The following is a 13,377-nucleotide window of genomic DNA, read 5'->3' as shown; positions in this document are numbered from 1 at the left end:
AAATATTTTTATTTTCTGCTTGCAACTGGACCGTCCAGAGCGTACACGGTAAGTACAACTCATCGTTTTTAAAAAGAAGTACTTTTGTTGCCCTGAAAAGCGAGTGAGCGTGGCGTTTGTGGGGGACGTCGAATTTCGACGATTCTTTCTGGTCAACGGTTGTAAATGATTGTGTTGATTAAAAAAGAAAACTTGATGTAACTCTACTTTTAACTGCCGTTTCAGATAGATTTGGAATTGCATCACATCCAATTTTGCCTAGAGCGTACACGGTAAGTAACACTCATTGTGTTTAAGGAGATTTACGTTTGTAATAGCAGAAGTGTAGCCGCGTTGCGTTGTACGTGTGAAAATTGGTCGAGGCGAAATGTTAATGTTTAATTTCATTCCTTTAGGTTCCACGGTGTTTGTTGGCTGCAAGTTTTCCACTGCAAGAAGAGGCTCGTATCATTGACCAGGAGCGAGCTACAATGGTGAGTAGCCATAACATTTATGTTAAACACTTCCTATTTCATGTCTAACAGTACTTGATTTAACAAATAACCATAAATAAATACAGTGTGGGCACTGAAGTTAACATATGTGATTATACTGCCTAATCTGTCACCGAGTAGATTGTTGCAAAGTAATATAAGATCCAAAGTTGTAATTCAGAATAGTTTTCAAAAGAAGGCCATTAGAATTATATACAAGTCTGATTACCCTGAACAAGCTATTAATTAAATCACAAATTCTTCAATTCAAAGATTTGGTAGATTATCAGACAAATAATGTCTAACAGTAATTGATTTAACACATCACGATAAGTAGATTGAGTGTGGGCACTCTCAAGTTAACATATGTGATTATACTGCCTAATCTGTTACAGAGTATGTTGTTGCCAAGTAATGTAGAATAGATCCAAAGTAGTAATCCAGAATAGTTTTGAAGAGGCCATTAGAATGATAAACAAATCTGATTACCTTGAACATAATAACAAGCTAAGTGTTTAATATGTCCTATGAAGTCAAAATTGGGCACCATCATGTGGTGAAATTTGGAATTGCATCACATCCAATTTTGCCTGGGAACAAACAGATTACATAAATCTTAGTTTTGAATAAACCACTCCTTCTCAAACAAGTAAACTCTGCCCATTTTGCGCAGTAGATGTTCTGTTAATATCTAGTATTTATACAAAGTCATAATTTAAATTGCTTTCAACCTTCATTCATCGGTTCAACCAACATTACTCGCTCTTATTACCAACTTGTATTGATTTAACTAAGCGTTTAATACTTCCTATCAGGTCTCAAATCGAGATTTGGCAAAATACAATTTCAGCAAATCCAATTTTGCCAGGGAACAAAAATAGATTAAATAAACTAAATAAGTCCTCTTCCCATTAAATAAATCAGAAAAGTCTGTCTTGTAACCAGTCCTCTTCAAACAAGTAAAGTCTGCCCATTTTGTGCCGTAGATTTTGTGTCTATGCCTAGTATTTAAACAAAATCATAATTTAAACGACTTCTTTCCTTCATTCACTTTGGAAATTTGGAATTGCAGCAAATCGAATTTTGCCAGGGAACAAAAATAGATCAATTAAACTAAATAAGTCTTCTTCCCATTAAATAAATTAAAAAAGTCTGTCTTGTAACCAGTCCTTTTCAAACAAGTAAAGTCTGCCCATTTTGTGCCGTCGATTTTGTGTTTATGCCTAGTATTTATACAAAATCATAATTTAAAGGACTTCATTCCTTCATTCACTTTGGAAATTTGGAATTGCAGCACATCAAATTTTGCCTGGGAAGAAAAGTAGATTAAATAAATTTAATAAGTCTTACTACTTCCCATTAAATAAATTAAATACGTCTTACTTGTTTCCACTCCTTTTCAAAACAGTAGTTTAAAACGAGGGCCCTTCACTCAACCTTTAACCCTATTTATTCACCTTCTAGGCTAAGTGTTAAAGGCTAAGTGTTAAAGGCTAAGTGTTAAAGGCTAAATGTTAAAGGCTAAGTGTTAAAGGCTAAGTGTTAAAGGCTAAGTGTTAGAGGCTAAGTGCCAGAGGCTAGGCGCCAGAGGCGAGTTTTTGTGGGCTGAAGTTTTAGTGGGGTTAGTGTGAATACAATCCAAAAGAATACAACAGAATACAATACAATAGAATATAATACATAGATTAAATTCAATAGCTCTTACTACTTCCCATTAAATAAATTAAATACGTCTTACTTGTTCCCAATCCTTTTCAAAAAAGTAGTTTAAAACGAGGGCCCTTCACTCAACCTTTAACCTCAACCCCGCACGTCACATTGTGTTGTATCTGTGAATGTTGGTTGTGGCCAAATGATAGTTTTCTTTCATTCGTTTAGGTTCCACGGTGTTTGTTGGCTATGTTTTCCACTGTCAGAAGGATGAAAATACAAAGTACAACGCTTGGACGTGGGCGAAGACGTCACCGGTGAGTCCTTCCTTCCTATTTATTTACCTTCTAGATGCTAGAGGCTAAGTGTTAGAGGCTAAGTGTTAGAGGCTAAGTGTTAAAGGCAACACAATACGAACAACACAACACAATACGAACAACTCAACACAATATGAACAACACAATATGAACAACACAACACAATACGAAACACAACACAATACGAACAACACAACACAATACGAACAACACAACACAATACGAACAACACAACACATTACGAACAACACAACACAATACGAACAACACAACGATACTGCACTGAACAACACGATACCGCACTGAGAAACACGATACCGCACTGAACAACACGATACCGCACTGAACAACACCATGCCGCACTGAACACCATGCCACACTGAACAACACCATCCCGCACTGAACAACACCATGCCGCACTAAACAACACCATGCCGCACTGAACAACACCATGCCTCACTGAAAGACACCATGCCGCACTGAAAGACACCATGCCGCACTGAACGACACCATGCCGCACTGAAAGACACCATCCCGCACTGAACACCATGCCGCACTGAACAACACCATCCTGCACTGAACAACACCATCCCGCACTGAACAACACCATGCCGCACTGAACAACATTATGCCGCACTGAACAACATTATGCCTCACTGAACATTATGCCGCACTGAACAACACCATGCCGCACTGAACAACACCATGCCGCACTGAACAACACCATGCCGCACTGAACAACACCATGCCGCACTGAACAACACCATGCCGCACTGAACAACACCATGCCGCACTGAACAACACCATGCCGCACTGAACAACATTATGCCGCACTGAACAACACCATGCCGCACTGAACAACACCATCCTGCACTGAACAACACCATTCCGCATTGAACACCATGCCGCACTGAACAACACCATCCCGCACTGAACAACACCATCCCGCACTGAACAACACCATCCCGCACTGAACAACATTATGCCGCACTGAACAACATTATGCCGCACTGAACAACACCATGCCGCACTGAACAACACCATGCCGCACTGAACAACACCATGCCGCACTGAACAACATTATAACGCACTGAACAACACCATCCCGCACTGAACAACACCATGCCGCACTAAACAACATTATGCCGCACTGAACAACATTATGCCGAAATGAACAACACCATGCCGCACTGAACAACACCATGCCGCACTGAACAACACCATGCCGCACTGAACAACACCATGCCGCACTGAACAACACGATCCCGCATTGAACACCATCCCGCACTGAACAACACCATGCCGCACTGAACAACACCATGCCGCACTGAACAACACAATGCCGCACTGAACAACACCATGCCGCACTGAACAACACCATTCCGCACTGAACAACATTATGCTGCACTGAACAACACCATGCCGCACTGAACAACAACATGCCGCCCTGAAAAACATTATGCCGCACTGAACAACACCATGCCGCACTGAACAACACCATCCCGAACTGAAAGACACCATCCCGCACTGAACACCATGCCGCACTGAACAACATTATGCCGCACTGAACAACATTATGCCTCACTGAACATTATGCCGCACTGAACAACACCATGCCGCACTGAACAACACCATGCCGCACTGAACAACACCATGCCGCACTGAACAACACCATGCCGCACTGAACAACACCATGCCGCACTGAACAACACCATGCCGCACTGAACAACATTATGCCGCACTGAACAACACCATGCCGCACTGAACAACACCATCCTGCACTGAACAACACCATTCCGCATTGAACACCATGCCGCACTGAACAACACCATGCCGCAATGAACAACACCATCCCGCACTGAACAACACCATGCCGCACTGAGCAACATTATGCCGCACTGAACAACACCATGCCGCACTGAACAACACCATGCCGCACTGAACAACACCATGCCGCACTGAACAACATTATAACGCACTGAACAACACCATCCCGCACTGAACAACACCATGCCACACTAAACAACATTATGCCGCACTGAACAACATTATGCCGAAATGAACAACACCATGCCGCACTGAACAACACCATGCCGCACTGAACAACACCATGCCGCACTGAACAACACCATGCCGCACTGAACAACACGATCCCGCATTGAACACCATCCCGCACTGAACAACACCATGCCGCACTGAACAACACCATCCCGAACTGAACAACACCATGCCGCATTGAACAACACCATGCCGCACTGAACAACACCATCCTGCACTGAACAACACCATCCCGCACTGAACAACACCATGCCGCACTGAACAACACCATGCCGCACTGAACAACACCATGCCGCAATGAACAACACCATCCCGCACTGAACAACATTATGCCGCACTGAACAACATTATGCCGCACTGAACAACATTATGCCGCACTGAACAACATTATGCCGCACTGAACAACATTATGCCGCACTGAACAACATTATGCCGCACTGAACAACACCATGCCGCACTGAACAACACCATGCCGCACTGAACAACACCATGCCGCACTGAACAACACCATGCCGCACTGAACAACACGATCCCGCATTGAACAACACCATGCCGCACTGAACAACACCATCCTGCACTGAACAACACCATCCCGCACTGAACAACACCATGCCGCACTGAACAACATTATGGCGCACTGAACAACATTATGCCGCACTGAACAACACCATGCCGCACTGAACAACACCATGCCGCACTGAACAACACCATGCCGCACTGAACAACACCATCCCGCACTGAACAACACCATGCCGCACTGAGCAACACCATGCCGCACTGAACAACACCATCCCGCACTGAACAACACCATGCCGCACTGAACAACACCATTCCGCACTGAACAACACCATGCCGCACTGAACAACATTACGCTGCACTGAACAACACCATGCCGCACTGAACAACACCATGCCGCACTGAACAACACCATGCCGCACTGAACAACACCATGCCGCATTGAACAACACCATGCCGCATTGAACAACACCATGCCGCACTGAACAACACCATCCTGCACTGAACAACACCATGCCGCATTGAACAACACCATGCCGCACTGAACAACACCATCCTGCACTGAACAACACCATCCCGCACTGAACAACACCATCCCGCATTGAACAACACCATCCTGCACTGAACAACACCATGCCGCACTGAACAACACCATGCCGCACTGAACAACACCATTCCGCACTGAACAACACCATGCCGCACTGAACAACACCATCCTGCACTGAACAACACCATCCCGCACTGAACAACACCATGCCGCATTGAACAACACCATCCTGCACTGAACAACACCATGCCGCACTGAACAACACCATGCCGCACTGAACAACACCATGCCGCACTGAACAACACCATGCCGCACTGAACAACAGCATGCCGCACTGAACAACACCATGCCGCACTGAACAACACCATGCCGCACTGAACAACATTATGCCGCACTGAACAACATTATGTCGCACTGAACAACACCATGCCGCACTGAACAACACCATGCTGCACTGAACAACATTATGCCGCACTGAAAAACACCATGCCGCACTGAACAACACCATCCCGCACTGAACAACACCATGCCGCATTGAACAACACCATGCCGCACTGAACAACACCATGCTGCACTGAACAACACCATGCTGCACTGAACAACACGATCCTGCATTGAACAACACCATGCCGCACTGAACAACACCATCCTGCACTGAACAACACCATCCTGCACTGAACAACACCACCCCGTACTGAACAACACGATCCCGCATTGAACAACACCATCCCACACTGAACAACACCATGCCGCACTGAACAACACCATTCCGCACTGAACAACACCATTCCGCACTGAACAACACCATGCCGCACTGAACAACACCATGCCGCACTGAACAACACCATGCCGCACTGAACAACACCATGCCGCATTGAACAACACCATGCCGCACTGAACAACACCATCCTGCACTGAACAACACCATCCCGCACTGAACAACACCATGCCGCATTGAACAACACCATGCCGCACTGAACAACACCATCCTGCACTGAACAACACCATCCCGCACTGAACAACACCATGCCGCACTGAACAACATTATGGCTTACTGAACAACATTATGCCGCACTGAACAACACCATGCCGCACTGAACAACACCATGCCGCACTGAACAACACCATGCCGCACTGAACAACATTATGCCGCACTGAACAACATTATGCCGCACTGAACAACACCATGCCGCACTGAACAACACCATGCCGCACTGAACAACACCATGCCGCACTGAACAACACGACGTCGCACTGAACAACACGACGCCGCACAGAATAACACAATACCGCACAGAACAACACAATACCGCACAAACAGTTTTAGATAATATTACGTCGCAGTCATGTGACGCGGACATGACGTCAATAGGCGGAACTCACGGCAAAATTATAATCCGTGGGCGTGGCTTGCAACAGGAAGTAGGAAAGCGGCAATTCTGGCAAACAAGACACAGCGGTTAGTAACACGATGACTTACAAGGCAAATATTTTTGTTTTCAGCTTGCAACTTGACCGTCTAGAGCGTACAAGGTAATTACAACTGTTTTTTTTTAGCCCTGAAAAGCGAGGGAGTGTGGCGTTTGGGAGGAATGTCGAACTCGGCGTCTGCTTCCAGCCACAGACGCCAAATTTCGACGATTATTTCGACTGGTCAACGGTTGTAAATTATTGCGTTGACTAAAAACTTTATTTAACTCTACTCTTAACTTTGCCGTTTCAGATATGCGGGTATTACACCGCGGAAATGACGTCAATAGGCTGAACTCTCGCCAAAATTCAAATCTGTGGGCGCAATGGCCTTGAGCGAGACACCGGATACAAACACGACGATTATCAACAGAAATATCTTTATTTTCTGCTTGCAAGTGGACCGTCTAGAGCGTACACGGTAAGTACAACTCATTGTGTTTAAAAAGATTTACGTTTGTGTAGTTTGCGTTGCGTTGTATCTGTGAATGTTGGTTTAGGCTAAATGTTAATGTTTAATTTCATTCCTTTAGGTTCCACGGTGTTTGTTGGCTGTATGTTTTCCACTGCAAGAAGAGGCTCGTATCATTGACCAGCAGGAGCTACAATGGTGAGTACCCCTTTCGTCTTCCATTTATGTTAAACACTTCCTATTTCATGTCTAACAGTACTCGATTTAACAAATAACCATAAATAAATACAGTGTGGGCAGTCACGTTAACATATGTGATTATCCTGCCTAATATGTTTATCACAAATATGTCACTAATCACTAATATGTTTATTTGTTTATCACAACACCTTTGGACCTTCAGCAATCGATTATTTCCCTTCATCTACATAGAGACAGAACGATGGTGTCTTAAACATCTCATTCATTTCACCAAATAACTTCACGCAGGTGGATAACGGCCGTCTCGGTCACGCTATGTTGCGTGATGCAGTTTTGAAGAACCAAATGCATTTATTCAATGAATAAGTCAAGCTAGTTCTATGTTTATGATGTTGTAAGTTACGGTACCGATTGAAGTTGAGTTCGAAGCCAGTGGAAAACAGCGCTGCGTTTGTGCTCTCCAGGTACAAATGTTGTGATCTCTGACTGACGACCGGGCGAGACTCGAGTAAGAGATGTCCAAACGAGCTCCGGCAGGGCGGGCCAAGGCGGAGCGAACGGACGCCCTTCAGGCCGCCAATGACGAGCTGAGAACCAAACTGATGGACGTCCAGTTAGAACTTCAGCAGGAGAAGAACAAGGTGAAAACCTCAACAGACAGACACTGCCTGCCTCCCTGCCTGCCTCCCTGCCTGCCTCCCTGCCTGCCTCCCTCCCTCCCAGTTTTCCCGATGTAGATTAGACATGCGTGTGCCATGACTGTGTCAGCCTACATCAACAAATGCACCGAGGACGTCAGCACCACTAAGAATATCATCACCCGGGGCAACCAACGACCCTGGATGACTGAGGAGGTACGTCAAACGCTACGAGCGCGGAACTCTGCCTTCAAGTCTGGCGACAAGGAGACACTGAGGACAGCGAGAGCCAACTTGAACCGTGCCATCAGAATAGCGAAGCGAGACCGCCGTCGAAAATTTCAGGATCGTTTCCACGACGTCAAAAACATCAGGAGTATGTGGCAAGGCATACGGGCGATTACAGACGACAACTCACCCTCCCCCCCCCCGGTGGGTGTAGTTGATGCTGACTTTCTAAATGGTCTAAATAACTTCTTTGGGAGGTTCGAGGCACTAAACGGCACTCCAGCAGTTAAAACTGTCCCCCATCAGGAAGAGGAGGTACTCTGCCTTGACTCCGCCGATGTGTTGAAGACCCTGAGGAGAGTCAACCCCTGTAAGGCCCCTGGCCCGGACAACATTCCTGGGCGTGTGTTCAGGGAATGTGCAAGTCATCTGGCTGGGGTCATCACAGACATTTTTAACACCTCGCTGGGCCAAGCCACAGTGCCGGCGTGCTTTAAGACTGCCTCCATCATTCCGGTGCCGAAGAAACCTCAAATCACCTCATTTAATGATTACCGGCCTGTTGCACTGACTCCGGTTATGATGAAGTGCTTCGAAAGGCTGCTTAAAGGTCACATCGTTTCCAGACTCCCCCTATTATTTGACCCGTTCCAGTTTGCCGACCGGCAAAACCGCTCCACTCAGGAAGCCATCTCCTCCGTTCTTCACCTGAGCCTGGCTCACCTGGAGGAGAAGAACACGCATGTGCGGAGGCTGTTCCTGGACTTCAGCTCAGCGTTTAACACCATCATCCCACAGCATCTGGTAGGAAAATTGGAACACCTGGGCTTCAACACCCCCCTTCGCAACTGGCTGCTAGACTTCCTCACCAACAGACCTCAGTCAGTCCGGGTCGGACAGAACACCTCTGATGTCATCACCCTCAGCACAGGCTCCCTTCAGGGCTGCGTCCTGAGCCCCCTGCTGTGCACCCTGATGACACACGACTGCGTCCTCAGGTTCACCACCAATCACATCGTGAAGTCAGCAGACGACACAACGGTGGTGGGGCTCATCAGAGACAACAACGACCTGGACTACAGAGAGGAGGTGGAGCAGCTGGTGGGCTGGTGCAGAGAAAACAGCCTGATCCTGAATGAGGAGAAGATGAAGGAGATCATCGTCGACTTCAGGAAAAAACAGCCTCACCACGCTCCACTGATCATCAACAGCTCAGCTGCGGAGGTGGTCAGCAGCACCAAATTCCTGGGGGTCCACATCACAGAAGACCTCACCTGGACTATGAACACTACGGCACTGGTCAAGAGGGCACAGAAGCGCTTGTACTTCCTGCGGAGGATGAGGAGAGCCCACCTGCCCCCACCCATCATGAGGACGTTCTACAGGAGCACCATAGAGAGCATTCTGACAAGCTGTCTCTCTGTGTGGTGTGGAGGCTGCACCGCCTCCGATTGGAAGAACGTGAGGAGAGTGGTGAGGACAGCAGAGAGGATCATAGGGGCTCCTCTTCCCTCCATTCAGGACATTTCATCTCAGCGCTGCATGTCCCGTGCCCGTAACATCATCAATGACCCATCACACCCCCACCATGGACTGTTCTCCCTGCTGCCCTCTGGGAAGAGGTTTGCAGCATCCGCTGCAGGTCCACCAGGTTCTGCAACAGCTTTTTCCCTGCTGTCATCAGACTGTTGAACACTAGAACTGTTGAGCTCTAAACTGAACTCTGCATCACACATTCACAGAACTGTACTTTATGACACTACGGACCTCTATCTTGCACTATCTCGCACTACCAACTTTACTGAACTTGTATAAACCCTTTAAATAGAAGTTTAATACATGGTTTAGCATTCCTCTGCACACTCTTGAATACTGTTTTGCCTACTTGCACTATTGCATAATTATCACTGCTGCACTTTATACTTATTTTTAATATATATATATATAAATATATATATATATATATATATAGTATATGTATATATATATATTTTCATAGGATATGTTACTTCTATTCAACTGCAATATCACTACTTTGTTGTAAGACGTATGCAACGGAATTTCGTTTTGTATGCACCATGTGCAGACAAGATGACAATAAAGTTTGTCTAAGTCTAAGTCTAAGTCATGTCAGGTCAGCTGTCTGGAGAGAGAGAGAAGTCAGGACCTGCGGGCGGAGCACCACCGTGCCACCGCCGCCATGACGGAACTCAAAAGCAAACTCCATGAGGAGAAGCAGAAAGAGTTATCCATTACCAGGGAGACATTACTGCGGCAGCATGAAATGGAGCTGATGAGAGTGATCAAAATCAAAGATGGAGAGATCCAGCGACTGAATGCCTTGGTCCTCAGCCTGAGGGACGGCTCCATGGACAAGGTGATCCGCTCTATCCGTGTCTGACTATCCGCACGCCACGTCGGGCTTCGATGCGGCCGCTACCGTATTGTGTAGCTTGTCCCCAGTAAGCGTCGCGGCGCTCCGTTGCGGTCTCAACGGCCCGGTGTGGCGCAATGTCTGCTCAGGTGAGGAGGGGGGGCGCTTTGCTGGCGGAGGTGGAGGAGACGCGGCGGTGTCGGGAGACCGAGCGGCGTCGCCTCCACCAGGAGCGCGGAAGAAGCCCTGGCAGCGGCCCAGCAGGCCTGGCAGTCCCGAGCGGCCGAGCTCCGATCGGCTCATCACCAGCATCGGGAGGAGCTGAGCCGAACCAAGAGAGACTGCGAGAGGGAGATCCGCCGACTGGTAGGACTGATCAGATGCGCGGTGCGTGGCTATGTTCCCAATTTCGTTGTATACCTGCAGTGCAATGACACCTAAGGCATTCTATTCTATTCTATTTCACAAGAAGAAAATGTCCGGTTGCTCGCTTCGCTTTTGTCACAGCAAAGGTGTTCTAGTCGATTCAAGAAAAAAATTGGCCGGTTGCTCTCTTTGTTTTTGTCACAATTCTGGCAAATGAGTTTGCCCGCCTGCCTGAGCGCTCCCCGTTTGTACATCCAGACGGATGAGATCAAGCTGAAAGACAGAGCGGTTAGTGTTTTGGATGAAGCCCTGGGGCCGGCCACGTCCACCGCCTTCAGCTGCAGACTCAGGCTGCCGAGCAGCAGATCGCTGCCCTGAGGGATTCCCAAAGGGCGGGCCTAAACTACCCTGGAAGTGGGGTCAACGCCGCTACTAGCAATCCTCTTCATTGCGTAAGCCACCTCATCACACACTTGCAGTACGCATGACTTAGTTCGTTGCTGGAGGAAGGTAGCACAAAAACAGTTTTGAACTTTGAACGAGTGCTTGTGTGTGTGTGTTGCGGGGCGTTTTCAGTCTCAGGAGGATCGGGACACGCGACGGTTTCATCTGAAAATCGCTGAGCTGAGCTCAGCGCAGTCATCAGGAAACTGGAGGATCGAAACGCCCTGCTTTCTGAAGAGCGCAATGAACTGGTAATTTATTGACGGCACGCTTGAAGGTTTGCGCTACGTTTGATGCGCGCCATCCAGCGAGGCACCCATTGCGCTTGCTTATTAGTTGAGCGGCGCGGCGAGTCGGTTGCCTGGTAGATGTCTTTTATTGGGAGCCAAAGCCACGATTCCGTTCAAACCGATGCAAAAGAAATGGATACGTTCTGGCCCGCGTGTTGTGCGTCTTTCACATCCCGCACTTCATGCTTGCAGCTAAAGCGACTGAGAGAAACAGAAAGCCAGTTTCTGCCACTCCTGTACAAAAACAAACGCCTGAGCAGGAAGAATGAAGAACTCTCGCTGGTGCTGTGTCGCCTTGAAAACAAAGTGCGCTTTGTCACCCAGGAGAACGAGGAGATGGCAAGCTTGGTAAGTCGACGCGGACAACGGCGGCGTGCCAACAGAGTCCACTGCATTTGTGTTCCACAGAGAAGGCCTAGTTCGCTCAATGACCTGGACCGCGGTTGCGGCCAGCAGGACGGTGAAATGGAGTTCCTTCAAGTTGTGGAGCAGCGGCACATCATCGACGACTTGTCCAAGGTCTTCAGGCAGGCGACTCGGTGCACGTACGGCAGCGCCGCGCTCGCTCGCTGTCGCCAGGAAACCTTTTCCGTCCAAAGCTTGGCCGGCGGCCGCCATCCAAAAAATTGGCCCCTTAAATTCCGACCTTTCAAGCAGGAGCATTGTGCGCACGCGTTTGAACACGCTTTAGACTTGTTTTGCCGTTTTCAGCAGCTCAAAGCTCCCGTTTTGTCAGCGCCTTTGCCACTCGCTGTGCGCTGAAAACGACGGACTTGCCCGGCTGCTCAGCCCGTCAACCATGAGCCGCGAGCGCGACGTCATTGTCCGTAGGCAGCTAGTGGCAAAATGCACCCTGTTAGAGTTGCGCTCGCTCCAACTTATTTTGCAAGAACCACACGGGAGACAAGTAAGTTCTTTTGGACACCTGCAGGTGGAGAGTCCATCCGTTGTACGAATGAAGTCTGACTCTCGGCTCCTGCACGAGCATTTTAATTAAGAGAAACAGGGTGGGTGTAAGAGTGGATTGAATAGAGGAAGCCCTTGACCTCTAGTCAAAACATAGCAAGGGGTGTTTTACGACTTTGTGTAGGAAGGGATAAGCGATAGGGATAAATAAGGGATAAATAATATTATTTATTACAGGTCGCAGTCAAAGTCAAAGCAACACAATGATACGATAAAGATAATCTGGAAAACCCTGACACACCCTGTAGTTGTCACTTTTGGAAAAGACGAGCGTCCCTCCAATCATCGCCGGTGACGTGTTTTTCAGGCTCTGGAGACAGGAGCTCATGTCAGAAATGTCATTGTGAGTCGCGTTTGTTTCTGCGCCGGAGCCGTTCGTTCCCTTTGCATCCAAAGAATCTCAAAGGCGGATTATTTGTGTCGACAG

At 47.7% G+C, this 13,377-nt stretch overlaps 1 long non-coding RNA gene across 1 annotated transcript; it reads left to right on the top strand.

Moving 5' to 3' along the window:
- The first annotated feature begins 11,516 nt into the window (after nucleotides 1-11,516).
- On the top strand, nucleotides 11,517-12,393 carry LOC125968130 (uncharacterized). The gene is made up of 3 exons (XR_011086432.1): nucleotides 11,517-11,702; nucleotides 11,827-11,945; nucleotides 12,177-12,393. It is a non-coding gene; the product is annotated as an uncharacterized lncRNA (long non-coding RNA).
- The last annotated feature ends 984 nt before the right edge of the window (nucleotides 12,394-13,377 follow it).

The sequence above is a fragment of the Syngnathus scovelli genome, unplaced genomic scaffold, assembly GCF_024217435.2.
Source record: "Syngnathus scovelli strain Florida unplaced genomic scaffold, RoL_Ssco_1.2 HiC_scaffold_45, whole genome shotgun sequence".
NCBI lineage: Eukaryota > Metazoa > Chordata > Actinopteri > Syngnathiformes > Syngnathidae > Syngnathus > Syngnathus scovelli.
The sequence above is the reverse complement of the archived record's forward strand: the minus strand, read 5'-3'. Positions and strand labels throughout refer to the sequence as shown.